Raw genomic sequence first — 27,748 nt, forward strand, 5'->3', positions numbered from 1 at the left:
TCAGGGCGGGGCGGCCGCGCCCCTGTGGCGGGCGGCCCGCACCAGGCATGGCTACAGCACCGGGTCGAGGGCTGGCAGCCCTCGAGACCCAGGCATAAGGCCTCCGCCGAGCTCACGATTAAGCCGCCCTCCCCGCAGCCAGCAGCCCGCCACCTGCTTCAGTACGGGCATGAGGGCCACTGTGAGGCCGGCGGCGGCGCGCTCCTCCTCGAGCCGCGTGGGGTCCAGCAGCCAAGTGGGCGAGGGCCCCAGCGCGAGGCCCAGGCCGCAGCTCACCACCCGGTCGTACATCTCCACGCCCGCGTCGAGCAGGGCGAACGCGGCGGCGTTGAGCGCGACGGCCAGGGCCGAGCCGCAGTCCTACAGCCGCAGCGCTGACATATCGAGCTGCGTGCGCGGGTAGCGGCCCAGGCGCACGGCCGGCTTCAGCGCCTCCTGCAGCGCTAGCTCGGGATCCTCGCCGCCACCCGGGCGAGAGCGGCGGAAGTCGCAGAGCAGGCGACCATGCAGCGCGTCCAGGGCAGCCGCCGCGCTCGCCGCCCTCGGCCTGGCCGAGGTCTGATGGTCTTATGAAGGGTTTCCCCTCTTGCCTGGCTCTCATTCTGTCTTGTCTGCCGCCGCCATGTAAGAGTTGCCTTTTGCTTTCCACCATGATTGTAAGGCCTCCCCAGCCACGTGGAACTGTGAGTTCATTAAACCTCTTTTTCTTTATAAATTACCCAGTCTTGGGTGTGTCTTTATCAGCAGTGTGAAAATGGACTAATCCACCACTTCAAGGGAAGAGTGGCAAGGCAGATAGAGTCATAGATTAGGAATATTAAAATTAATGTGTAAATGGAAGCAAAGTGGGTAAAGGGAAGTCAGTTGAACCTCCAGGACCAGGACGAAATTGTCTATAGACCACAGTTTGTTGTGCTTGCTGTCTGTTATCTAGAGTTGTCCAGCAGCTTCCAGGGATTTGGACTCAGCCTGGAGTGGAGGGATTTCCTCTACAGTCTACAATGCGGTTCTACATAGTATCATTTCTCTAAACCTTAATCCCATTTCTCCAGCCCCTCTGTGCTGCTGGCTGGGTCCCAAGGGCATTGCTAGGCCCACCCAGCGCCTGGGCCTTCGGGCTGGCTCTGCCTTGCCTAAACTGTTGTCCAGAGAACCTGAGAGTTGGATGGTTTTTTAACGATCACCTTGGCCAATTCTTTCACCACATCCTCATCCCCGGAAGGGACAGAATTGAGTTATTAATAATATATTGACTAAGGGCATTTAGAGTGTTGAGGGAGAGGTTTGAGGTGCCCTAAGGGGAGGGACTTGGAGTTGTCTAGAGCTATGCTGGTGTTATTTCTTCTGAGAAATAATAAAAATAGCCGTCATTTACTGGAAATCTATTGTGTGCCAGGAATTTTAGATGTCTTGAATATCAGCTGCTCCTTACCTCACACTAAATGTTGGCGATATTATCCTAGGTCTCACCGATAAGGAAACAAAGCCTTTGTACGTTGCCCGACAGTGAACAGCTGCCAAAGGGAGGAGTTAAAACTCAGCCTGACTCAAAAACTTCTCTTTTGCCCAAATCAGCATTTTCCCAAGTATAAACTGAGGAGTCTGGGCATCTATGATGCCCAAAAATACTTGCTCCAGCCAGGCACGGTGGCTCACGCCTTTAATCCCAGCACTTTGGGAGGCCGAGGCGGGCAGATCACTTGAGGTCAGGAGTTCAAAACCAGCCTGGCCAACATGATGAAACCCCGTCTCTACTAAAATACAAAAAAATTTAGCCGGGCATGGTCGTGGGCACCTGTAATCCCAGATACTCAGAGGGTGAGGCAGGAGAATTGCTTGAACCTGGGAGGCAGAGGTTGCAGTGAGCTGAGATCATGTCCAGCCTGAGCAACAAGAGTAAAACTCTGTCTTGAAAACAAAAATACTCGCTCCATGGTCAAATTTGGGAATTGCTGGGTTCAGATATTCAAACATGTTTCTACACTGAGTGACTTCTCAATCCTTTAACACAGTAATGGGCACGTCCCCTCCTTCCGCCTCCAGATATATGATGTGGAAGAATTTTTCTCTCTCGCTTTGGCAGGAGCTGTTCTGCTTGCTGGATTGGAAATGATTTTAGGCCCTCATGCCAGGAAGAAAACACAGGCAGATTTCTCACCAGCTAAAAAAGAAGGAAAAATTGTGAAGGTGAAATTTCCTATCGGCTGTGGTTTATCCATGTTAAATTGTAAAGCATTTAACACAGATGGAATCTGGTACATGCAAAGCACTCACAAAACCTAGTTACTACTATTGCTGGTGCTGCTACAACAACAACAACAACTACTACAACTACTACTCTCCTACTACTGCTACTGCTGCTGCTACTATTGTTTTGTAAAGTGGAGCTACAGAAATCAAACGTTTAATTTTTTTCTTAGATGCACAGTGAATTTGTTTTATGGACTCCAGTATTCTTCCTGAGGGTCTATTTCATCCTAGCATTACTCTCACTTTTTTTCAAAATTTTATTTTATTTTATTTTTGAAACGGAGCCTTGCTCTGTTGCCCAGGCTGGAGTGCAGTAGCGTGATCTTGGCTCACTGCAGCCTCCACCTCTGGGTTCCAGAGATTCTCCTGCCTCGGCCTCCTGAGTAGCTGGGATTACAGGCATGTGCCACCACGCCCAGCTACTTTTTGTATTTTTAGTAGAGATGGGGTTTCACCATGTTGACCAGGTGGGTCTCAATCTCCTGACCTCGTGATCCGCCCACCTTAGCCTCCCAAAGTGCTGGGATTACAGGCGTGAGTCACTGCGCCCGGCCTCTAATTTTTAATTTTTAAAAATGTACAATCTTTACCATTTTTAAATGTACAACTCAGTGGTAATAAATACGTATGTATCTCCTTTCCTTGCCTCCCCCTCGTCCCATTCCTGGCCTCTGGCTAATAGCAGTCTACTCTGTGTCATCACGAGATCCACATTTTTAGTTTCCACGTATGAAAGAGAATATGCGATATTTGTCTTTCTGTGCTTGGCTTATTTCACATTTCACGGATGGCCTCTGGTTCCATCCATGCTGCTACAAGTGACAGGATTTCACTTTTTTTATGGCTGAATAATATTCCATTGTGTAAATATAACACATTTCCTTTACCCATTCATCTGTTGATGGGTACTTAACATTGATTCTGTATTTTGAATAGTGCTGCAATAAACATGGGAGGGCAGATATCTCTTTAATATACTGATTTCCTTTCTTTTGAGTATATACCCAGCAGTGAAATTGCTGGACCGAATGGTAGTTCTATTTGTAGTTTTTTTGCGGAACCTCCATATTGTTCTAATTTACATTCCCACTGACAGTGTATGAGGATTCCCCTTTCCCCTCATCCTCACCAGATCTGTTATTGCCTGCCTGCCTTTACTTATTTTTATTTTTAATTCTTGTGGGTACATAGTAGTTATATATGGGGTACATTAGCTGTTTTGATGTAGGCATGCAATGTGTAATAATCATATCATGGAAAATGGGGTATCCATCCACTCAAGCATTTATCCTTTGTGTTAACAACAATTCAATTATACTTTTAGTTATTGTGAAATGTACAATTAAATTATTATTGACTGTAGTCTCCCAGTTGTGCCGTCAAATACTAAGCCTTATTCATTAATTCTATTTTTTGTACCCATTGCCTGCCTTTTTGATACAAGCCATTTTAACTGGGGTGAAATGATATCTCATTGTGGTTTTGATTTGCATTTCTCTGATGATTAGTGATATTGAGCATTTTTTCATATACCTGTTGGCCATGTGTATGTCTTCTTTTGAGAAATGTCTGTTCAAATCTTTTGCCCATTTTTTTCATCAGATTATTTTTATTTTTTGCTGTTGAGTTGTTTGAGCTCCTTATATATTCTGGTTATTAATCCCTTGTCAGATGGACAGTTTGCAAATATTTTCTCCCATTGTGTGGGTTTTCACTTTGTTGATTGTTTCCTTTGCTGTGCGGAAGCTTTTTAGCTTGAGGAAGATACTTTTTCAGATGCAACTGCTTCACAGCAGCCCACATGGAAAGTAGGATTCTTCTCTGCCCTCCCTGTCCTGGGTACAAAGCCCAGGGTTCTCCCCACAGTTTCACTGGAATTAGGGAGAGCCAGGGAGTCTTGCAGGAGGAGGTACCTACATTTAGTGATTAAAAACAGTTTGAACTGTAGGACTTAAAAAGTTTGGTTTCTTCCTTTTCTGTGATTCTTTGGTGACAAAATAAATGGCAGTCACTGCCATGTTGGAAAACTTGGGAGAAACCAGGAGACCAGAAGATGACATGTTATATTTTAGTTTCTCCAAGATGTTGATTTCGTTTTTGTTAAAATACCTACTTAAGGGCTTATATGAAAACCTGTTTCTTGCTAGTTCTTGGTTTACATAGCTTTTAACCAGTCAGGGTTGGTCGGTTTTGTTGATCAGAGTGCTGACACCCCATGCAGGAAGCCCTCCCACGGAGTTTCTGAAGGGTGGGGTCTGGAGCCAGGTGGGGTCTGGAGCCAACATTGAATGCTGAGGCTCCTTGTTGGCCCAGGACTGGGGCCCAGCAGAGCCTGTGACTGAAGGACAAGAGAGGGAGAGAGTTCCTCAAGCCAATGAACTTGTTCCTGAAGTGCTTATCCTCAGCTCGAGGACAGATGGGGAGGTCCCTGCTAGGCTGGGGGACTGCACAGGGGCCAGGACCTCTGGGTGATGTTGAAGAGGAGGTTTGGGGCAGTAGGCGGGGAGAAAGAATACGTTGGAGAGGCTCATGGGAAAGCATCCATGGGTCCTTCTCTCCACTGTGGGCACATTGCCAGAAAAGAGGGTTCCCATCCAGACCCCAAGAGAGGGTTCTTGAATCTCAGGAAAGTATTAGAGGTGACTCACAGAGCACAGTGAAAGTAGCAAGTTTATTAGAAACTACTCCATTACAGAGTGGGGTGTCCTCAGAAAGCAGGAGAGGAATGCACGATCCTTTGTTAGTGCCTCTACTTACAAAAAAAACTGGCCGGGCACGGTGGCTCACTCTTGTAATTCAGCACTTTGGGAGGCCAAGGCGGGTGTCTCACCTGAGGTCAGGGGTTCGAGACCAGCCTGGCCAACATGGTGAAACCCTGTCCCTACCAAAAACGCAAAAATTACCTGGGCGTGGTGGCAAGCCCCTGTAATCCCAGCTACTCCGGAGGCTGTGGTGGGAGAAGTGATTGAACCTGGGAGACGGAGGCTGCAGTGAGCTGAGATCTCGCGCTTGTACTCCAGCCTGGGCAACAGAGCGAGACCTCATCTCTTAAAAGAAAGAAAGAAACTGTAAGGAGCTATAATTGAACTTGGAATGTGCAGATGTTCTCACTAAAGGTAGGGGTTATTGGTGCTATCAATGACCATTAATCCTTTGAGCCTGCTCATTAAAGTTATCTTTAAGTAAAGTGGGCTTCACTCTTAGGGCATCTGGACATTCTGCAGGCTTGGTGGGAGGTGTTCTGTATGGCCATAAATATTCTGTAATTATAATTGGTGATCAGCTTGGGATGTAGCTATTTTCAGACCATAAGCATTAACCTTGTAGGCGCCTTGTGAGTACCCAGCTATGCACTTCAAGATGTAGTCACTTGGGAGGCTGAGGTGGGCAGATCACTTGAGGCCAGGAGTTTGAGACCAGCCTGGCCAACATGGAGAAACCCTGTCTCTACTAAAAATACAAAAACTAGCCAGGCACGGTGGCGCATGCCTGTGATCCCAGCTAGTCGAAGACTGAGGCATGAGAATCACTTGAACCTGGGAGGCAGAAGTGGCAGTGAATCAAGATTGCACCACTGCACTTCAGCCTGAGACTCTGTCTCAAAACACAAAAAAAGATGGAGTCACTTTAGTCATGTTTTATTAAACCAGAGGCCTGAGAACCAAGGGTTCCTCTAACAGGTGCAGCTTGTTTTTAAAAACACATTTGATATTTCTTTTAGAGATGTTGTCGTGCGTGGTGTCCAGGCTGGAGGGTGGTGGCTGTTAACAGGTGAAATTCCACTACTGATTAGCCCGGGAATTTTTCATCTGTTCTGTTTCCAACCTGGGTCAGTTCACCCCTCCTTAGGCAACCCGGCAGTCCCCACTCCCGGGAGGTCACTGCATTGATGCCAAACTTAATGCAGACACCTCATCATAGAGCACTAGAGCCCAGAACTCCCGGGTTCAAGTGGTCCTCCTGATATGGACAGGAGGCAGGGAAATACTGGGTAGAAGATGGCAGTTCCCTGGTGAAGGCCCCACCCTCAAGCCTGGAACCCGTGACCCTAAATGGTAACAGGCATTCCTGTTTACACACCCAAATGTTGACTTTTGGCCCGCCATGCTCCCCTACAATCCTGTACCCATATAAACCCTAAACCCCAGGCTCCATGAGTAGAAGAGTGGCTGGGCAGCACAGCAGTACAGCAAAGGAGAAAAGAGAAGGAGTGTTTGAATGTCAAGAGGAGTTAGGCTGGGGATGGTCAGAGAGGAGATTCACTGTGGGATGGCCAAACTCCAGGGGATGATCATCTTCCCAGTCCATCCCCTTTCCAGCTCCCCATCCATCCCACTGAGAGCCACCTCCATCACTCAGTAAAATCCCTGCATTCACCATCCTTCAAGTTCACGTGATCTGATTCTTCCTGGATACCGGACAAGGACCCGGGTACCAAGAGGGCAGGGTGTAAAAGGCTGTCTGACTTTCCACTGAATTGGTTAACACTCAACTGTCTGGGGATGGCAACTGCTAAGAGTATTCATTGTAACACTCCCCTAGATGCTACTGAAACGGGAGTGCTGGGAAGGGAAGAGCGTGGTGCTTTTAAATGATATGGAAGGCGGGGAAGGGAAGTGCTGGGTAGAGGAGGGCGTGGTCCCTGGCTAGGGCTCTATCCCCATGGACCTAGGTGAGGACAGGCACATCTGTCTTTGTGCCCAAATGTTGCATTTTCCAAGACCACCCTGGCCTGCCATGCCCCCATCCTGTGCCTATAAAAACCCCTGAAACCCTAGCAGTCAGACACACAAGTGACTGGACATTGTGAGGAATACATCGGTGGAAAAAGACACAAGTGGCTGGACGTTGAGAGGACAGCGAGGGGAGCACTCTGGCGGAAGAGCATACCAACAGATGCCAGTACGCTGGCAGACCATTAACCAGCAGAATAATGCAGAGTTTGGTTGGGGCAGCCAGAGGAGAGCCTGGGCCCCTGAGCTGCCCGTCTCCAGGGGAAAACCATCTCCCTTCTGGCTCCCCCATTTGCTGAGAGCTACTTTTAGACAATAAAACCTTGAACTCATTCTCCAAGCCCATGTGTGATCCAATTCTTCCAGTACGCCAAGGCAAGAAACCCCGAGATACAGAAATCCCTCTGTCCTTGTGATAAGGAAGGGAGTCTAATTGAACAAACACAAGCCACCTGCAGATGGCTAAATTAAAAGCGTGCGCTGTAACACGCCCACTGGGGCTTTAGGAGCTATAAACATTCATCCCTACACACTGCCGTGAGGTCGCAGCCCCACAACCTGCACTCCGTATGCTCCCCTAGAGGTTTGAGCACTGGGGCACTGAAGAAGTGAGCCACTCCCTGTCACATGCCCTGTGAGAGGGACAAGGGAACTTTTCCTGTTTCACTACTATGGGGATGGAGCCCAGAAGCACTCGTCCCGGCTTCTGCACCTGTCTGTGTGCGTTTCCCTCTCCTGTAAGGGGTTTGAACACGTGGCGGCCAAGCAAACAGGCCACATCCTTGTTGCAAGTCCTGCGAGGGAGTCCAGGAACTCTCCCGTTTCACTCCTGCCTCAGCTCAGCCACCACGGTAAGTGGAACTCCATGCCTCCACCTCGTCTCGCTGGGTGGAGCAGCTAAGCTTAGGATTCTGCCTTGAGCTGTAGCTCCTCAGGGTGACAGGGTCCAGAGCAAAGCCTACGGAAGGAGCTGCTGAGGCCAGGTGGAGGGAAGGATGCTGAACTGGAGGAGGCCAGGAAATTATGAGATGGGTGAGTTGGTGTCATCTTCAGGTGGGTCTGCGTGGGTCACTGAGCCCAGAGGCTTCATGCTTGCCCCTTGAAATTCTAATTTTATCTTAGAGCATGTGTTTTGCAAGGAAGATCAGATGGACAGTGGAGCATGCCTGGGGCTTAGAGTCTCAGTTCCTGCACTGTCTGCCTCCCAGGCCCTCTCAAGGACTCTTCTTAGCTGCCTCCTGTACCTGAGTTTGACCCGCTCCCCCTGCCCATCCACCCCAGGATCCTGGCTGTCCTCAGCCCGAGTCCGCGACAGGATGTGTTATGGAGGGGTGATGTCTGTGTGTCTGTGTTTCACCCTCGCTCTCTGCCCCATGGGGGACTGAGTGAGGCGTGGAAACAGTGGAGCCAGGTGCACTGGCTGTGGCATCTCCAGGTGAGGGTAGGTGATGGCCACCCCCTCCCCACGCTGGCTCTTCCTGGTGTGCTGGCAGGAACCTGGTGAGGGTTCTTGCTCATCCCCTCATCTAGGTGCCAAGTGCATGGGTGCAGAGGTTGCAGTCCCTTTGGTTCTCTTTCCGTGTGGGTTTGGGTGGCAGGCCCTGGGAAGGGGAGACCGACTTCCCTGTTTTTGTCAGCCACTTGTTCATTTTGGACTGGGCCCTGCAAACTCTACCCAGGCCTGGTTAGCATCAAGGAAGACTAATAGCTCCAACGGAGGAGCAAGCAGGGCTGTGGGAGATGGGAAGTTTGGAAAAGGTGAAGGGCAGAGCCCAGAAGGGCTGGGCCTGCCTGGTCCCAGGCTGCAGGTGCTGGGGAAGTGAAGATACGGCACAGGTGATTACAATGAGGAAAAGCCATCGAGCAAAGGGCCAGGCAGGCTCAGAGAACACTGACAGGGCTCAGTGATTAGAGGGTTGCTTCCAAGGCTCTGCTGAAAGGGTGAGAAGCAGGGGGCGCCCGGGGAGAATGGATCAGGTGAGAGGAGTTGACTGAGCGGATCCACAGTGGGGATCAGGACATGGTGAGGACATCCCCTGCACCCTGAAGTTATGGCACCTGCAGAGGAGGGAGGGAGGCAGAAAGGGGACCTGGGGCTGGAGATGTCAGGCTGAGCATTCTACATGGAACTTTGGTGGGACATTCTTTGGTGCCATCCAGTTCCCTTCCGCTTGTGCTGGCTGGTCACTGTGAAAGCTAAGCAAATTCCGTTTCCCAATGGAATTTGGGACTTACTCCTGAAGTCAGTCCTAAAGGTGGTAAGAACAGGAAATACAATTACATTTTTAAAAGTGTAGATTAATTTATGAAGGACTTGAAACTGACCCAGTAGTTCCACAGACATTCATTTATTTATTTAACATAGAAATTGACCCTCTTGGTCTTAAAGCTTGAAACTTAATATTTATCTGAGTTCCTTCCTTAGGAAAGGACCCCCAGGCCTCTGAAAAAGTATCAGAGAACTGAAACTCACCAGATCTTTGCATCCAGTCAGACTCCAGGCCTCTCATTCATCATGATTGCTTCTTTACTCCTCTGGAGTTCTTATTTTCTCATACATTGTTACATTTCTTCCCTGCTATGGAAAAAACCTTTGGAAGAAGCTGCTGAGGCCAGGTGGAGGGAAGGATGCTGGACTGGAGGAGGCCAGGAAATTATGTAGGTTTTTACATTTCTTCCCTTCTATATAAACTCCTAATTTTAGTGGTCAGAGAGATTGATCTCTCATTTTCTCAGCTGTAGCACCTGATTATTGCCTTCTTCCTGGGCAAGAATGATCATCTCAGCGATTGGCTTTCTGTGCAGGGAACAGCAGGACCTAGACTGAACCCTTGGTGTTTTGGTAATAGACTTAAGAGCGTAGGGTGCCAAAGTATGCCTGTGATACACCTGAGGTGTCAACCTCACCCCTTTTTAGAGTTGGTGGCATGGAGGACAGCTGGTTGGTTTCTCCAGGGGCCCGTCCCTCGGAGCTTCTGTTCGTGACTGTGTCTAGAGACGGCCAATGCAACAATCCACGTGTGTCCGAGTCACTTTGTCACATGACCCAATGACTTATTTGCTTCTCCTCCTCAGTTGTCCCAGAAAATAGTTGTCTTCTTGAGAAGATTAAGTGAATATTTTCTCCCAACCCAATTATATAATGCAGCACAGACATCAAGGCAAGTAACTTTGATTCAGAACGAGTTCAGCTATCTGCTTTGCTCTGTCTGCTGGTTTCATGTTTTCAAGATGATTCACATTAACTCATCTTTCTTTCCCATATGTCCGGACTTGTGTTTTACAACACCAGACGGGGATACTAATTAAACTTTAGAGTTCGCTCCAACAGTGCTTAAACTGAGATTGGTAATGACAGGCCTGGCAGTAATCAATATATCTGCCGCACTTGTAATGATTTAACGTGAATGCCATGGTTACTGCTTGGAATAAAAGCGAATGAGCTCTGTAAATTTAATTTAGAGGAGTTATAACTTGATCACTCAGAAATATATTGTAGCAACTCCTTGTATTTTTGACAAAGCCCAGGGCGTGCTTCTAGCAAGATCTGTGATTTAACCAGGAACATTTAATTTACAATGAGGTTTATAATAGGTGACATCTGCGCCCTGGCTGAGCTTCAGAAAAACCAGCAGAAGGCTGTGGACAACCATGCAGAAATCAGAAGTAATAAACTAGATATATACAGCAATCTTAAATCTCATGTCAACACTAGTTAAAAAAATTATTTCACATTTAATGTATGTTATTCCACCCATGAATTAGAAGTCAAACTCGAGCAAAGTCATGTTCAGGCCAGTTCAGAGTAGCGATAGTTTCTCTGAAACTGCATTCAGGGGTAGTGAGGCATCATTTCCCTTCCACATCCTTGAAAAGGGTTTGGTGTGTGTTACTTTGCAGAATGCGAGGGAAAGCCTCTGACCTTTGTCCTTTAATTTCCTTCAGTTCTGTAACATGAGGAACATTATTGCATTAAAACGAACAGAAATGCTCTGCTGTCAAGCTCTCCTTTCTTTGCCCGTTTACTAATATTGATTGTATTAGCTGTTACATTTCCTGCCATATATCCATGCCTTTACCCTTTGCATTCCTGATTTAGTTGTGCTACCTGCAACCAGCCTTTTGTGTTCTGTCTTGTGCTCTCTCGCACTCTCTCTCGCGCGCTCTCTCTCTCTCTCTCTCTCTCTCTCTCTCTCTCTCTCTCTCTCCCCCCCCCTCCCTCCCTCTGTCCCTCTCTCTCCCTCCCTCCCTCCCCCTAAGGGGCTAGGAGTTGAGTTGATGATACTCTTCAGAATATGGCATTTTATCAATAATCTATACAAGGTCTCTCTTGCTTTATTTTATTTATATCTCAACCCCACTCCCATTCCTTCTCCCTTCTCGATAATGACTATAATATTTTATTTTATATATAACATATTTTAGAAGGATGTGTACATATGCATGTCGTAAATTATTCAGGTATCTATAGTTCTGTGTATGTTTTTAATTTTTAACAATTTATGACTCTTTTTGTTTCTTGGTTTATTCACTTTGTACTGTATTTTTAAGATAGAGGATTTAATATTTCTGTGTATGTATCTATTCTAATGGCTTCTGACCGCTGTATGATTTTGCATAGCACATGTCCAGCTTATTTTACATAAACCTTGGGTGTCTACAACTCCCGGTTATCACTGACAGTCCTATGTGTGCCCTCATACCTTTCCCCTTACGGACCTTTGCAGGAATTTTTCTGGGGAATTACCCTAGCGTTGGGTTTCTGTTTATTAAAAAGATTCTTTTAAAGCTATAATTTATGGAGTGCTGACAATGTCAGGCACTGTTCTTAACACTTTATAGGTAGTGACTAATTTAATCTTTACAATAACCTGATGTGGTAAGTTCCATTATTATCCCCATTTGACAGAAGAAATAAAGCCAAAAAAGATCAAGAAGCTAGTAAGTGGTGGTGCAGAGTTTGAAAAACTATGATGTTGGCTGGGTGTGGTGGCTCACACCTGTAACTCCATCACTTTGGGAAGCTGAGGCCAGTGGATCACCTGAGTTCAGGAGTTCGAGACCAGCCTAACCAATATGGTGAAACCCCATCTCTATTAAAAATACAAAAATTAGCTGGGCGTGGTGGCGCTTGCCTGTAATCTCAGCTACTTGGGAGGCTGAGGCGGGAGGGTGGCTTGAACCTGGGAGGTGGAGGTTGCAGTGAGCCGAGATTGCACCACTGCACTCCAGCCTGGGTGACAGACCAAGAGTCTGTCTCAAAAAAAAGAAAAAGCAAAAGAAAAAAATACCATGATGCTGTACTTAGATTCAAATCACTGCTATACTCACCACCGAGGTGAGCAGCCTCGAACATGACTTTTACCCAGCAGTGGGTTCATTAAGTTGCAACATATGTATACGTGTGTGTGTGTGTGTGTGTATGTGGGTGTGTTTATGTGTGCATATGTGTCTCTCTATATAAAATTCTACTTAACACTGCCACATGAATTTCCTCAATGGTTATAAACCATTTACTTTCCCTCCTAGAGAGCAAAAGGGAGTTCGTTATCCCCACATTCTCCACCAACGCTTATAGACTGTACAGTAATTATTCAGCTGTGCACATTTTCTATCTTTTGAGTTTCTTTCAGCAATATTTTTTAGTGTTTTATCTGATTCTTCTTTCCAACTGCCGTTTCTTGCTTTGTTGAATATTTTTTCTTCTGGGAGGATATTTTTACACTTGTTTAGATTTTTTCTTCTGTCCCCTAATGCCAGTTCAAGTACTGGCTGCTCAACGTGTTTCATTTCTAGCAGTTACTTTTCCCAAATGCCTGGTGTTTCCTTTTCCCTCTGTGAGCTCATTTTCCCCTGGAGGTGTTAGCCATGACCCCTCAGGAGGACAGGTGCAGTTCCTGGTGAGTTCAAGGCAGGAGGGAGACCTGCTGCAGAACAGGGGTCCTGTAGTTTGCCTGCTGCAGAACAGGGGTCCTGTAGTTTGGAGTCTGGATGGATTTCCCTCACTCGTGCCCATCAACCAAGCTGATTTTAATCAGCTCCTACACTGCCCCCCCACCTTTTGGTTTCTTAAGACAGAGTTGCACTCTGTCGCCCAGGATGGAGTGCAGTGGCGCGATCTTTGCTCACTGCAACCTCCGCTTCCTGGGTTCAAGTGATTCTTGTGCCCCAGCCTCTAGAGTAGCAGAGTAGCTGGGATTACAGGAGCCCACACCATGCCTGACTGATTTTTTGTTTGTTTGTTTTTGGTGGAGATGGAGTTTTAACATGTTGTCCAGGCTGGTCTCAAACTCCTTATATCAAGTGATCCACCCACTTCTGGCTCCCAAAGTGCTGGGATTACAGGCGTGAGCCACTGCGCCCAGCCTACACTGCCTTTTGGTTGACCCTGGGGGTTGCTGAAGAACAGAGGAGCTGCGCTTTTAACTAGAATTTTATTTTATTTTTTAACACGCACACACACACACACACACACATATATATATAATTATAAAGTTCTGGGGTACATGTGCAGAATGTGCAGGTTTGTTACATAGGTATACATGTGCCATGGTGGTTTGCTGCACCCATCAACCCGTCATCTACATTAGGTATTTCTCCTAATGCTATCCCTCCCCCAGACCCCAAGTCTGACAGGCCCAGGTGTGTGATGCCCCCCACCCCTGTGTCCGTGTGTTCTTATTGTTTAACTCCCACTTATGAGTGAGAACATGTGGTGTTTGGTTTTCTGTTCCTGTGTTAGTTTGCTGAGAATGATGGTTTCCAGCTTCGTCCATGTCCCTGCAAAGGACATGAACTCATCCTTTTTTACGCCTCCATAGTATTCCATGGTGCATACGTGCCACATTTTCTTTATCCAGTCTATCATTGATGGGCATTTGGGTTGGTTCCAAGTCTTTGCTGTTGTGAACAGTGCTGCAGTAAACATACGTGTGCATGTGTCTTTTTTTTTTTTTTTTTTTTTTTTGAGGAGGAGTCTTGCTCTGTCGCCCAGGCTGGAGTGCAGTGGCGCGATCTCCGCTCACTGCAAGCTCCGCCTCCCGGGTTCACGCCATTCTCCTGCCTCAGCCTCCCAAGTAGCTGGGACTACAGGCGCCCACCACCTCGCCCGGCTAGTTTTTTTTTTGTATTTTTAGTAGAGACGGGGTTTCACTGTGTTCGCCAGGATGGTCTCGATCTCCTGACCTTGTGATCCACCCGTCTCGGCCTCCCAAAGTGCTGGGATTACAGGCTTGAGCCACCGCGCCTGGCCGCATGTGTCTTTATAGTAGAATGATTGATTATCCTTTGGGTATATACCCAGTAATGGGATTGCTGGGCCAAATGGTATTTCTAGTTCTAGATCCTTGAGGAATCACCACACTGTCTTCCACAATGGTTGAACTAATTTACATTCCCACCAACGGTGTAAAAGAGTTCCTATTTCTCCACATCCTCTCCAGCATCTGTTGTTTCCTGACTTTTTAATGATCACCATTCTAACTGGTGTGAGATGGTATCTCACTGTGGTTTTTATTTGCATTTCTCTAATGACCAGTGATGATGAGATTTTTTTTCATGTTTGTTGGCTGCATAAATGTCTTCTTTTGAGAACTGTCTGTTCTTATCCTTTGCCCACTTTTTTATGGCATTGTTTTTTTCTTGTAAATTTAAGTTCTTTGTAGATTCTGGATATTAGCCCTTTGTCAGACAGACTGCAAAAATTTTCTCCCATTTTGTAGGTTGCCTGTTCACTGTGATGGTAGTTTATTTTGCTGTGCAGAAACTCTTTAGTTTAATTAGATCCCATTTGTCTGTTTTGGCTTTTGTTGCCATTGCATTTGGGTGTTTTAATTATGAAGTCTTTGCCCATGCCAATGTCCTAAATGATATTGCCTAGGTTTTCTTCTAGAGTTTTTAAGGTTTTAGGTCTTACATTTATGTCTTTAATCCATCTTAATTTTTGTATAAAGTATAAAGAAGGGATCCAGTTTCAGCTTTCTGCATATGGCTATTCAGTTTTCCCAATACAAGTTATTACATAGGGAATCCTTTCCCCAATGCTTGTTTTTGTCAGGTTTGGCAAAGATCAGATGGTTGATGTTATTTCTGAGGCCTCTGTTCTGTTCCATTGGTCTACATATCTGTTTTGGTGACAGTACCATACTGTTTTGGTTACGGTAGCCTTGTAGTATAGTTTGAAGTCAGGTAGCATGATGCCTCCAGCTTTGTTCTTTTTTTTTTTTTTGAGATGGAGTCTTGCTCTTTCAGGTTGGAGTGCAGTGGTGTGATCTTGGCTCACTGCAACCTCCACCTTCTGGGTTCCAGTGATTTTCCCACCTCAGCCTCCCAAGTAGCTGGGATCACTTACAGGCGCACACCACCACACCTGGCTACTTTTTGTATTTTTAGTAGGGATGGGGTTGCACCATATTGGCCGGGTTGGTCTTGAACTCCTGACCTCGTGATCCGCCTGCCTTGGCCTCCCAAAGTGCTGGGATTACAGGCGTGAGCCACTGCACCCAGCCACTTTGTTTGTTTTACTTAGGATTGTTTGGCTGTGTGGGCTCCTTTTTGTTCCACATGAAATTTAAAGTCGTCTTTCTATGAAGAAAGTCAATGGTAGCTTGATGGGGATAGCATTGAATCTATAAATTACTTTGGGCAGTATAGCCATTTTCACAATATTGATTCTTCCTATCCATGAGCATGAAATGGTTTTCCATTTGTTTGTGTTGTCTCTTATTTCCTTGAGCAGTGGTTTGTAGTTCTCCTTGAAGAGGTCCTTCACATCTCTTGTAAGTTGTATTCCTAGGTATTTTATTGTCTTTGTAGTGATTGTGAATGAGAGTTCACTCATGATTTGGCTGTTTGTCTGTTATTGATGTATAGTAATGCTTGTGAGTTTTGCATATTGATTTTGTATCCTGAGACTTTGCTGAAGTTGCTTATCATCTTAAGGAGATTTTGGGCTGAGATGATGGGGTTTTCTAAATATACAATCATGTCATCTGCAAACAGAGACAATTGGACTTCCTCTTTTCCTAATTGAATACCCTTTATTTCTTTCTCTTGCCTGATTGCCCTAGCCAGAACTTCCAATACTGTGTTGAATAGGAGTGATGAGAGAGGGCATTCTTGATTTGTGCTGGTTTTCAAAGGGAATGCTTCCAGTTTTTGCCCATTCAGTATGATATTGGCTGTGGGTTTGTCATAAATAGCTCTTATTATTTTGAGATACGTTTCATGAATACCTAGTTTATTGAGAGTTTTTAGCATGAAGCGCTGTTGAATTTTGTCAAAGGCCTTTTCTGCAGCTATTGAGATAATCTTATGTTTTTTGTCATTGGTTCTGTTTATGTGATAGATTATGTCTATTGATTTACATATGTTGAACCAGCCTTGCATCCCAGGGATGAAGCAGACTTGATCGTGGCGGATAAGCTTTTTGATGTACTACTGGATTCGGTTTGCCGGTATTTTATTGAGGATTTTTGCATCGATGTTCATCAGGGATATTGGCCTGAAATTTTCTCTTTTTTTGTTGTGTCTCTGCCAGGTTTTGGTATCAGGATGATGCTGGCCTCGTAAAATGAGTTAGGGAGGATTCCTTTTTTTCTGTTTGAAATAGTTTCAGAAGGAAACTCTTTGTACCTCTGGTAGAATTCATCTGTGAATCCATTTTGTCTTGGACTTTTTTGGTTGGTAGGCTGTTAATTACTTCCTCAATTTCAGAACTTGTTATGGGTCTATTCAGGAATTCAACTTCTTCCTGGTTTAGTCTTGGGAGGGTGTATGCATCTAGGAATTTATCCATTTCTTGTCGATTTTCTAGCTAATTTGCATAGAAGTGTTTATAGTATTCTCTGATGGTAGGTAGTATTCCTGTGGGATCAGTGGTGATATCCCCTTTATCATTGTTTATTGTGTCTATTTGATTCTTCTCTCTTTTCTTTTTTTTTTTTTTTTGAGATGGAGTCTTGCTCTGTTGCCCAGGCTGGAGTACAGTGGTGCCATCTCGGCTCACTGCAAACTCTGCCTCCTGGTTTCATGCCATTCTCCTGCCTTAGCCTCCCGAGTAGCTGGGACTACAGGCGCCTGCCACCACGCCTGGCTAATTTTTTTTATTTTTAGTAGAGACGGGGTTTCACCGTATTAGCCAGGATGGTCTCGATATCCTGACCTTGTGATCTGCCCACCTCGGCCTCCCAAAGTGCTGGGATTACAGGTGTGAGCCACTGTGCCTGGCCTTTCTTTTCTTCTTTATTATTCTGGCTAGTGGTCTATTTTACTGATCTTTTCAAAAAGCCAGCTCCTGGATTCATACTTTTTAAAGGGTTTTTCGTGTCTTTATCTCCTTCAGTTCTGCTCTGACCTTAGTTGTGTCTTCTGCTAACTTTTGAATTTGTTTGCTCTTGCTTCTTTAGTTTTTCTTATTTTTTTATTTTTTATTTTTTGAGACAGAGTCTCGCTCTGTTGGCCAGGCTGGAGAGCAGTGGCACAATCTTGGCTCACTGCAACCTCAGCCTCCTAGGCTCACGTAATTCTCCTGCCTCCGACTCCTGAGTAGCTGGGATTACAGGTGTGTGCTACCATGCCTGGCTAATTTTTGTATTTTTAGTAGGGATGGGGTTTCACCATGTTGGCCAGGCTGGTCTTGAACTCCTGACCTCAGGTAATCCACCCGCTTTGGCCTCCCTAAGTGCTGCGATTACAGGCGTGAGCCACCGTGTCCGGCCTTCCCTAGTTCTTTTAATTGTGATGTTAGGGTGTCAATTTTAGATCTTTCCTGCTTTCTCTTGTGGCCGTTTAGTACTATAAATTTCCCTCTATACACTGCTTTAAATGTGTCCCAGAGATTCTGGTACATTGTGTCTTTGTTCTCATTGGTTTCAAAGAACATCTTTTTTTGTGCCTTCATTTTGTTATTTACCCAGTAGTCATTCAGGAGCAGGTTGTTCAGTTACCATGTCATTGTGTGGTTTTGAGTAACTTTCTTAATCCTGAGTTCTCATTTGATTGCACTGTGGTCTGAGAGATTGTTTGTTACCAGTTCCATCCTTTTGCATTTGCTGAAGAGTGTTTTATTTCCAATTGTGTGGTCAATTTTAGAATAAGTGCGACGTGGTGCTGAGAAGAATGTAGATTCTGTTGATTTGGAGTGGAGAGTTCTGTAGATGCCTATTAGGCCCACTTGGTCCAGAGCTGGGTTCAAGTCCTGGATATCCTTATTGATTTTCTGTCTTGTTGATCTAATATTGACAATGGGGTGTTAAAGTCTCCCAATATTATTGAGTGGGAGTTTAAGTATCTTCGTAGGTTTCTAAAAACTTGCTTTATGAATCTGGGTGCTCCTGTATTGGGTACATATATATGTAGGATAGTTAGCTCTTCTTGTTGCATTGATCCCTTTACCATTATGTCATGGCCTTGTCTTTTTTGATCTTTGTTGGTTTAAAGTCTGTTTTATCAGAGACTAGGATTGCAACTCCTGCTTTTTTGCTTTCCATGTGCTTGGTAAGTATTCGTCTATCCCTTTATTTTGAGCCTATGTTTGTCTTTGTACGTGAGATGGGTCTCCTGAATACAGCACACTGATGGGTCTTTTTTTTTTTTTTGAGATGGAGTCTTGCTCTGTCACCCAGGCTGGAGTGCAGTGGCATGATCTCGGCTCACTGCTAGCTCCGCCTCCCGTGTTTATGCCATTCTTCTGCCTCAGCTTCCTGAGTAGCTGGGACTACAGGCACCCGCCACCATACACAGCTAATTTTTTTTTGTTTTTGTATTTTTTAGTAGAGATGGGGTTTCACCATGTTAGCCAGGATGGTCTCGATCTCCTGACCTCGTGATCTGCCTGCCTTGACTTCCCAAAGTGCTGGGATTACAGATGTGAGCCACCGCGCCTGGCCCACACATGGGTCTTAACTCTTTATCCTATTTGCCAGTCTGTGTCTTTTAATTGGGGCATTTAGCCCATTTACATTTAAGGTTAATATTGTTATGTGTGAATTTGATCCTGTCATTATGATGCTAGCTGGTTCTTTTGCCTGTTAGTTGATAGAGTTTCTTCATTGCATAGATGGTCTTTGCAATTCGAGACTGTCTCAAAAAAAAAAAAAAAAAAAACAAAAAGAAAAAAAACAAAACACTACAGAAGCAAGAGCAAACAAATTCAAAAGCTAGCAGAAGACATAAGTAAGGTCAGAGCAGAACTGAAGGAGATAGAGACACAAAAAACCCTTCAAAACTGCTAGTACTGGTTGTTCGTTTCTATGTTTAGTGCTTACTTCAGGAGCTCTTGTAAGGCAGGCCTGGTGGTGACAAAATCTGTCAGCATTTGCTTGTCTGTAAAGGATTTTATTTTTCCTTTGCTTACAAAGCTTAGTTTGGCTCGATATGAAATTCTGGGTTGAAAATTCTTTTCTTTAAGAACGTTGAATATTGGCCCCCACTCACTTCTGGCCTGTAGGGTTTCTGCCTAGAGATTCGCTGTTAGTCTGGTGGTCTTCCCTTTGTGGGTAACCCGACCTTTTTCTCTGGCTGCCCTTAACATTTTTTCCTTCATTTCAACCTTGGTGAATCTGATGATATGAGTCTTGGGGTTGCTTTTCTTGAGGAGTATCTTTGTGGTGTTCTCTGTATTTCCTGAATTTGAATGTTGGCCTGCCCTACTAGGTTGGGGAAATTCTCCTGGATAATATCCTGAAGAGTGTTTTCCAACTTGGTTCCATTCTCCCTGTCACTTTGAGGTACACCAATCAAATGTAGATTTGGTGTTTTCACATAGTCCCGTATTTCTTGGAGGCTTTGTTCATTTCTTTTCACTTTTTTCTCTCGTCTTGTCTTCTCACGTTATTTTATTGAGTTAATCTTCAATCTCTGATATCCTTTCTTTTGCTTGATCGATTCGGCTATTGATACTTGTGTATGCTTCACGAAATTCTTGTATTGTGTTTTTCAGTTCCATCAGGTCATTTTTGTTCTTTCTAAACTGGTTGTTTTAGTTAGCAATTTGTCTAACCTTTTTTCAAGGTTCTTAGCTTCCTCGTATTGGGTTAGAACATGCTCCTTTAGTTTGGAGGAGTTCGTTGTTGCCCACCCTCTGAAGCCTACTTCTGTCAATTCGTTAAACTCATTCTCTGTCCACTTTTGTTCCTTTGCTGGTGAGGAGCTGTGAACCTTTGGAGGAGAAGAGGCGCTCTCGTTTTTTGAATTGTCAGCCTTTTTGTGCTGGTTTCTTCCCATCTTCGAGGATTTATCTACCTTTAGTCTTTGATGTTGCCGACCTTCGATGGGGCCTCTTGAGTGGACATCCTTTTTGTTGATGTTGAGTATTCCTTTCTGTTTGTTAGTTTTTTTCTAGCAGTCAAGCCCCTCTGCTGGAGTTTGCTGGAGGTCCACTCCAAACCCTGTTTGCCTGGGTAACACCAGTGGAGCCTTCAGAACAGCAAAGATTGCTGCCCGTTCCTTCCTCTGGAAGCTTTGTCCCAGAGGGGCACCCGACAAATGCCAGCCAGAGCACTCCTGTATGAGGTGTCTGTCGGCCCCGACTGGGAGGTGTCTCCCAGTCAGGATACATGAGTGTCAGGGACCTACTTGAGAAGGCAGTCTGTCCCTTAGCAGAGCTCGAATGCTGTGCTGGGAGATCCACTACTCTCTTCAGAGCTGTCAGGCAGGGACATTTAAGTCTGCTGAAGCTGTGCCCACAGCTGCCCCTTCCCCCAGGTGCTCTGTTCCAGGGAGATGGGGGTTTTATCTATAAGTCCCTGACTAGGGCTGTTGCCTTTTATTCAGAGATGCCCTGCCCAGAGAGAAGGAATTAGGCAGTCTGGCTGCAACAGCCTTGCTGAGCCGTAGTGGGCTCCGCCCAGTTTGAACTTTCCAGCGGGTTTGTTTACACTGCTAGGGTAAAACTGCCTACTTGAGCTTCAGCAGTGGCGGATGCCCCTCCCACCACGAAGCTTGAGCATCCCAGGTTGACCTTAGACTGATATGTTAGCAGCGAAAATTTCAAGCCGGTGGATCTTACTTAGCTTGCTGGGTTCCATGGGGATGGAACCTGCCGAGCCAGACTACTTGGTTCCTTGACTTCAGCCCCGTTTCCAGGGGAGTCAATGGTTCTCTCTTGCTGGTGTTCCAGGTGCCATTGGGGTATGAAAAACCAAAACAAAACAAAACAAAACAAAACAAAACAAAAAAAAACACTGCAGCTAGCTTGGTGCCTGCCCAAACGATCACCCAGTTTTGTGCTTGAAACCCAGGGCGCTGGTGGTGTAGGCACCAGAGGGAATCTCCTGGTCTGCCAGTTGCGAAGATAGTGGGAAAAGCATAGTATCTGGGCTGGAGTGCAGCGTTCCTCCCACTAGAGTCTCTCGCGGCTTCCCTTGGCTAGGGGAGGTCCTCTACCCTTTGTGCTTCCCAGGTGAGGCGACACCACACCCTACTCCCTCTGTGGGTGGCACCCAAGGTCCAACCAGTTCCAATGAGATGAACCAGGTACCTCAGTTGGAAATGGAGAAATCACCCGTCTTCTGCTTTGATCTTGCTGGGAGCTGCAGACCAGAGCTGTTCCTGTTCGGCCATCTTGCCAGCAAATCCTTTTAACTTATATTTTAAGTTCGGGGTACATGTGCAGGTTTGTTACATAGATAAACTGGTGTCGTGGAGGTTTGTGGTACAGATTATTTCATCACCCAGGTATTAAACCTAGTTCCCATTAGTTATTTTTCCTGATCCTCTCCCTCCTCCCAGCCTCCACCCTCTAAAGGTACCCAGTGTGTGTTGTTCCCCTCGGTATGTCCATGTGTTCTCATCATTTAGCTCCTACTTATGAGTGAAAATGTGTAGTATTTGGTTTTCTGTTCCTATTAACTGGAATTTTAACTGGAAGGGATGTGCCTGTCTTGTTTTCCAGTTGATTCCTAGAGTCTTGAATGGTGCCAGGCACGTAGAAGATATTCCATAAATATTTATTAAGTGAATTCCATAGTCTTGATTCCCCTTTGAAATCCATATGGTAGGGTAATTATTGAAATAATCTCAGTCATTTTGGGAAGATAGATGCATACTTACATATATATATTTATATATAAAAAGGTCTGTATTTAATTTTTTTTTAACCTGCAACAAATCACACTAGGTGCTCTTTGGAATGTTTTTTATTTATCCTAAATGTGCCTTCTTTCTGGCTTCAAAAGTTGCTTCTAGCCCTGAGGTCTTAGGGAGCAAGCTTGCACTTTCCCTCTTTACATCTTGCATGACTTAAAATGTTGCCCCTGTATCCCATTTTAGCCTTCCTAGACTTAAGAATTTTATCTCCCAATTTTCAATTTGTGAATACAAAATAAGTTCATCTCTGAGTTTCATCTGTCAGGTTTTAATTTAAATCTTACAATTTTACATTTATATTTTTAAAAGAAATGACTTTCTCGTGTTAGATCAGAGAACTTACAAAGATAAGCTATTTGTTTCTTTCTTTTGGTGAAGACTTGGCATAGAGTTTAGTTCCTGTCACCAGAGACTGACTTACCATCTATCCAGAAGATGAAGTAAGATGAATTGAAAGATCATGAAAACATTATGAGAAAAGAAAACTTGCATTTCTTGTGCAAAACTGCTTTGAGCTGTGGTCCTTTGTAGCATGTTTGGTGTGTTTGAACAAGAGGGGGTTGCTGGTAGAACAGAATCTTCAGGTACAGGGATTATTCAGCCCAGGTTTTACTGAATTTATGGTTTGGGGGTTGCTGGTAGAACAGAATCTTCAGGTACAGGGATTATTCAGCCCAGGTTTTACTGAATTTATGGTTTTCAAAGTGACCAAAAAAAAAAGTAAACGCATGCTAATGGTTACTCACATAATACTGTCTTTAAAGAGTTAGCTTTTGTACCTAAGTTCATTTGGGAGGACATAAACCCCTTCTTGAAAAATAGCACAGTTATTTCCTCTTTTCTGTACTTTATTATCTGTTATGCCATGTCATAACTGGCAAAGTGTAAAACTAGACATATTTTCTTCAATATAACTTCCTGCTTGAAACCCAGGGCCCTGGTGGTATAGGCACCAGAGACAAACTCCTTGTCTGCCAGTTGCAAAGACTGTGAGTTTCCTATAACTTCCTCTCCTACCCTTCTCTGCTCCCCCACACCCATTAATGAAACAAATACAGTTGTCCCTCAGTATCCGTGGGGAATTTGTTCCAGGACTCCCTGTAGATACCAAAATCCATGGATGCTCAAGTCCCTTATATAAAATGGTATATATATATATAACCTAGGCACATCCTCCCATATAATTTAAATAATCTCTAGATTACTTATAATACCTGATACAATGTAAATACTATGTATATAGCAGTTATACAGAAGGTCCCTGATTTATGATGGTTTGGCTTATGGTTTCTTGATTTTATGATGATGTAAAAGTGATACACATTCAGTACACTTCTTGACTTAGGATGGGGCTATGACCTGGATAAACCCAGCGTAAATACTAAATATCTTAAGTGGAAAACTCACTTTTGCTTACAATATTTTCAATTTATGATGTGTTTATCAGCATGTAACCAATTCCATCATAAATTGAGAAGCACTTATACACTCTTTAAGATTTGTATATTTTTGCATTGTTAATTTCAATTTTTTTTGACTGTTTTTGATCTGAGGTCAGTTGAATCTGTGCATGCAGAACCCATGGATATGAAGGATCTTTATTTGTACAAAATAAAGTTGCTATCCTCCTGGAACACCTGTATATACACAGTTTATTGTTGGTAGCACAGAGAAAGGACGTCAGCATATTGTGGCCAAAACCTTTTGTTGGAGATGTTAAACCCTCAACTTGCTGACTCATCTTTTTAAAATTTGTTAAGAACTTTTATGGTGCAGATTTTCTTTTCTCAAGGGACTTTATGACATTCTGTCTGTACCTGTTGGATCACATTCACGAAGCAGTCATGACCAATCTTTTTGGTACTTGATGCTTTCTGAACATACTGCAGTGCAGTTGCTATTTATTGATTGGCCTTGGGAATTGCTGAAGAACAGAGGACTTGGGCTTTTAACTAGAATTCACATTTACTTGGTATACATTTAGATGCCTCGCTGATAATTGATTAAAAGGAAATGGCTTCCCAATAGTCATGGTCATTGAAGACCAGTGTGGAGGCTAAAGCAACTTCATCTTGGATGTGAATCTGCTATGTTGAGTTCTGATTAGATCCAGTTCCTCCAGGAATGCCTCTAAGGTTTTTATTTTCTCTGTGGTTTCTTATGTAAAAGCACTTAAGACAACCATAAATCCCACCCTTAGGTCAAAACAACTCTGATGTTATCATACTTACTGTAAACCCTGCCCTTAAGCAATTGTCCTACACACCCCTTCTGAAGTCTGTAGACCCTTTCCCTACGGTGGATAAGTCCTGGGTCTAGGGAGTAGGGGGCATGGCGGGGTAACAGTGCAGGCATTCACCATCTGTCTTGTGGGGTGCCTGAGACATGGCCTCTGTTTATAATTCCCTGTGAAATGTTTCTTCCTGAGAAATTGTATTTCTCAGTCTCTTTCTTTGGCCTCTCAGCTTCCTTGGCTTTGGGGTGGTGGTGGTTTGCATAGAGCTGCTCACTGCAGAAAACTAGCAAGTGCAAGTAATAACTTAGATCTAAAAAGCACACAGAGTGCATTTAGGAAGCTTTGCACCTCTGATGCATGCCGAGTCCTTGTTGTCTGGTTCCCTGGCTTGGATCCATGTGCCCACTATCCAGTGTTACTGCCTCATTCCAAATAAGCATCAGAATATATTCTGGAGATAACTGAACTCAAACCACATTTTATCAAGATGTGTGTAAATTAACCTAAGTCAGTATCCACTAAGCTACTTCAAGAAAAACTCCTCTTTTTACAGGGAGGTATTTGTGGCAGATGGTTAACCATGGACATATCCAAATCAGAGTTGTCTTTCAGGAGTGACTATATTTCCACAGCTTGTGGAAAGATGATATTCTCAGTAGGCTTATATTTCAGTGCTTGGAACTTACTTTTGCTGAAGGTTGAAAATTGCTGTTAAGAGAAACAAATGGTTCAAAACACGAAGAATCACTTTTAGGATAATTAAAACTATGTTGAAATTTTTATTTATCAATCTGGTTTCTAATATAATTTTAGTTAAATGAAAGACATTCACAAAGAATATTAGGCATACGTACATAATTTCCTTTTTTCATTCTAGTTTACATGCTGTTGCTTTTAGAGAGTGAAATTTTGTGTTATTTCATAGGGATGGAATCCTATTGGACTTTACAGAAAGAATATTTAGCCCAGCTTTTCACAGCGCTAACCTCTGCAGTCACCATGCTCACTGAGAAAATTTTAAAAACTTGACAAAATAAAACTTAGAATCAGTAAAATCTAGAACTGTTTCTTGGCCTACTTGAGAGGAACTTCCATATTTTCACAGCCATCTCCAAAAGCAGCAGTTGCTGTAAATTAACTGAGACTTGGAAATGGTGCAGACTGTTTTGGTAGAACTGTTCTTATACCACAATTTTATCTGGAAAATAAACTTGTAAATGTGTGCTGTATATTAATATGTGTGTGCCCATATTTATTTTTATTCTCTCCTGCCAGTCTTTGCTCAATGGGAGATAACAAACCAACTTCTCAACGTGATTTCCCCATTTCGTTGAATATGAGATTTATATACCAGTTATGAAGAAAACTGCTGTGAAAGAAATGTACTTAAAGTTTCCAACATTACCATGCAGATACATGGAGAATAGGCACCGAGCCACTAGGCTACATGAACATGTCACGTTTGTATTTTGTGTTGGCCTATGTATAAGCCAGTCTAGCATGTTGGAAGGCATGTGTAAGAGTAGGTAAGGGAGCTATAAGTTACATTCAGGTGGGAATTTAGGGCTTTCTGCACAAAATATTCTAATTTCTCTGTCCTTTTGCTATGTTGCATCTCCCAGTGTTGACAGGTTAGTCTGCATGATTAATAATTGAGCAGTTGTAGAGCCGTGCCAGTAAGTCTCCAATTCCTGAACGTGGCCACATTTGTCTTTTGATGTGACTTTCAACCACAAGCCACAGATCCTCCACTAGGCTCCACTGACTTAAGCCTTCATATAAGGGTTTCAGGGTATTTTGCAGTCAAGAATCAATGGCACCTTGCAACTGTCTTATGAAGTAGGTAAAACAGCTCCATCTTAAATACAGGACAAAAGTTTGAGGACTTGACCAAGGTCACACAGGGAGGGTCACACCAAGGCAGGGAGAGAGAAAGCGGATGCTGTCAGCTAATTCTCAGGGTCCACTCTTATCAAAACATCATTTAAAAAATGGGGCTGGCTCAGCACGGTGGCTCACACCTGTAATCCCAGCACTTTGCAAGGCCGAGGTGGGCAGATCACTTGAGGTCAGGAGTTTGAGACCACCCTGGCCAACATGGTGAAGCCCGGCCTCTACTAAAAATACAAAAATATTAGTCCGGTGTGATGGCGAGTGCCTATAATCCCAGCTCTTGGGAGGCTGAGGCAGGAGAATCACCTGAATGTGGGAGGAGGAGGAGGTTGCTGTGAGCCCGAGATGGTGCCAGTGCACTCCAGCCTCAAAAGAAAGAAAAGAGGGGTGGGGAGGCGGGCAGGGGCCATTGATTATTAGCTGAAGTCAGCTGTGGACATTGTTACTGTTTCTCACTGGTTTAGGATCAGGTGGTTCTACTGGGACTAGCAATTTAGAACCTATCTTTGACTGGCTTACTTGAATTCAATTTAATAATTGCTGCCTTTTTTTGGGAAAATTGCTCAACAGAGTGGTGCAAAGAAAAGGGGGGGTTTCAAATTCAGTGTTGTTTGGAGGCATGAGACAGACATAAAGGTGCCATTAAAACGTTCGCTGCATAAGAGCAGGATATAGTGTGGCAAGGAGAGGAAGAGAGAAAAAAGTAGGATCGAAAAGAACAGATTGCATCATAGAAGGAAAGAAAAGCTTCCTGACACGACCTGAACACTTGCATGTTCAAGTCCCATAGCTGTGTGCTTGTTCCTGAAGTGCTTCCAGTGGCTTCTGTCTGTGCCCAGCTCTCAGCCTGCATATATGGTGGCTGCTCAGCAGGTGTTCAAAAGTAATATTAAGATAGACTCTTTGGCTCATGCCAATGCTTTTTCTTGTGCCTCTGAGTTCCTGTTCTTGTTAGTAAAGGATGCTTGTTTGTCAAATGCAGGGCAGTAGGACATTTTCTAGTAAAGGTTCTCTAAATTCTTGTTTTCAGCTCTTTAATGAAAACTTCCGTATAACAAGTCTCTTTGAGCAATTGGTTGAAAGCCACAAGGGGAAATGTATTTTTAAATATTAAGAAGGGCCAGAAAATAATTTAACAATAAAATAACTTTTTCAACCTCCTGGACCAGCTTTCTTGAACTCTAGGGAGTCTGTTATTTTGAGAGCTTAGAGTCGCACTAACCTTGCATTCATTCAAAGTCATCGCCTATCTTTTCAAAACATCAGTATTTGCTTCATACACAGATGTTTCCTGCACAACCTCAAATCCGCCATTAACTTTCCCTGAAACTTTAGAACAGCCTATTTTGTTGTTGTTGTCTACACATATCATTTAAAGAGGCTACTACCAACATACTTGTGCTTGCTTGATAATGTATTGGAATATAAGATGTCAAGATTGTGTGAGAAGTGAATGACAAAGCAGAATTAGGCACTGAGAGCTTGGGTGGGAATGTCATGGTTATCGAGGCTGCACTGTGCTAGGCTGTCCAGGGAGAGAGTTGGAAGA

At 44.3% G+C, this 27,748-nt stretch overlaps 1 pseudogene; it reads right to left on the bottom strand.

The window, feature by feature from the left end:
* On the bottom strand, window positions 1-27,442 carry LOC104667021 (annotated as a pseudogene).
* Between the last annotated feature and the right edge of the window lie 306 nt (window positions 27,443-27,748).

Source organism: Rhinopithecus roxellana, chromosome 6 (genome assembly GCF_007565055.1).
Source record: "Rhinopithecus roxellana isolate Shanxi Qingling chromosome 6, ASM756505v1, whole genome shotgun sequence".
In the NCBI taxonomy this organism is placed as follows: domain Eukaryota; kingdom Metazoa; phylum Chordata; class Mammalia; order Primates; family Cercopithecidae; genus Rhinopithecus; species Rhinopithecus roxellana.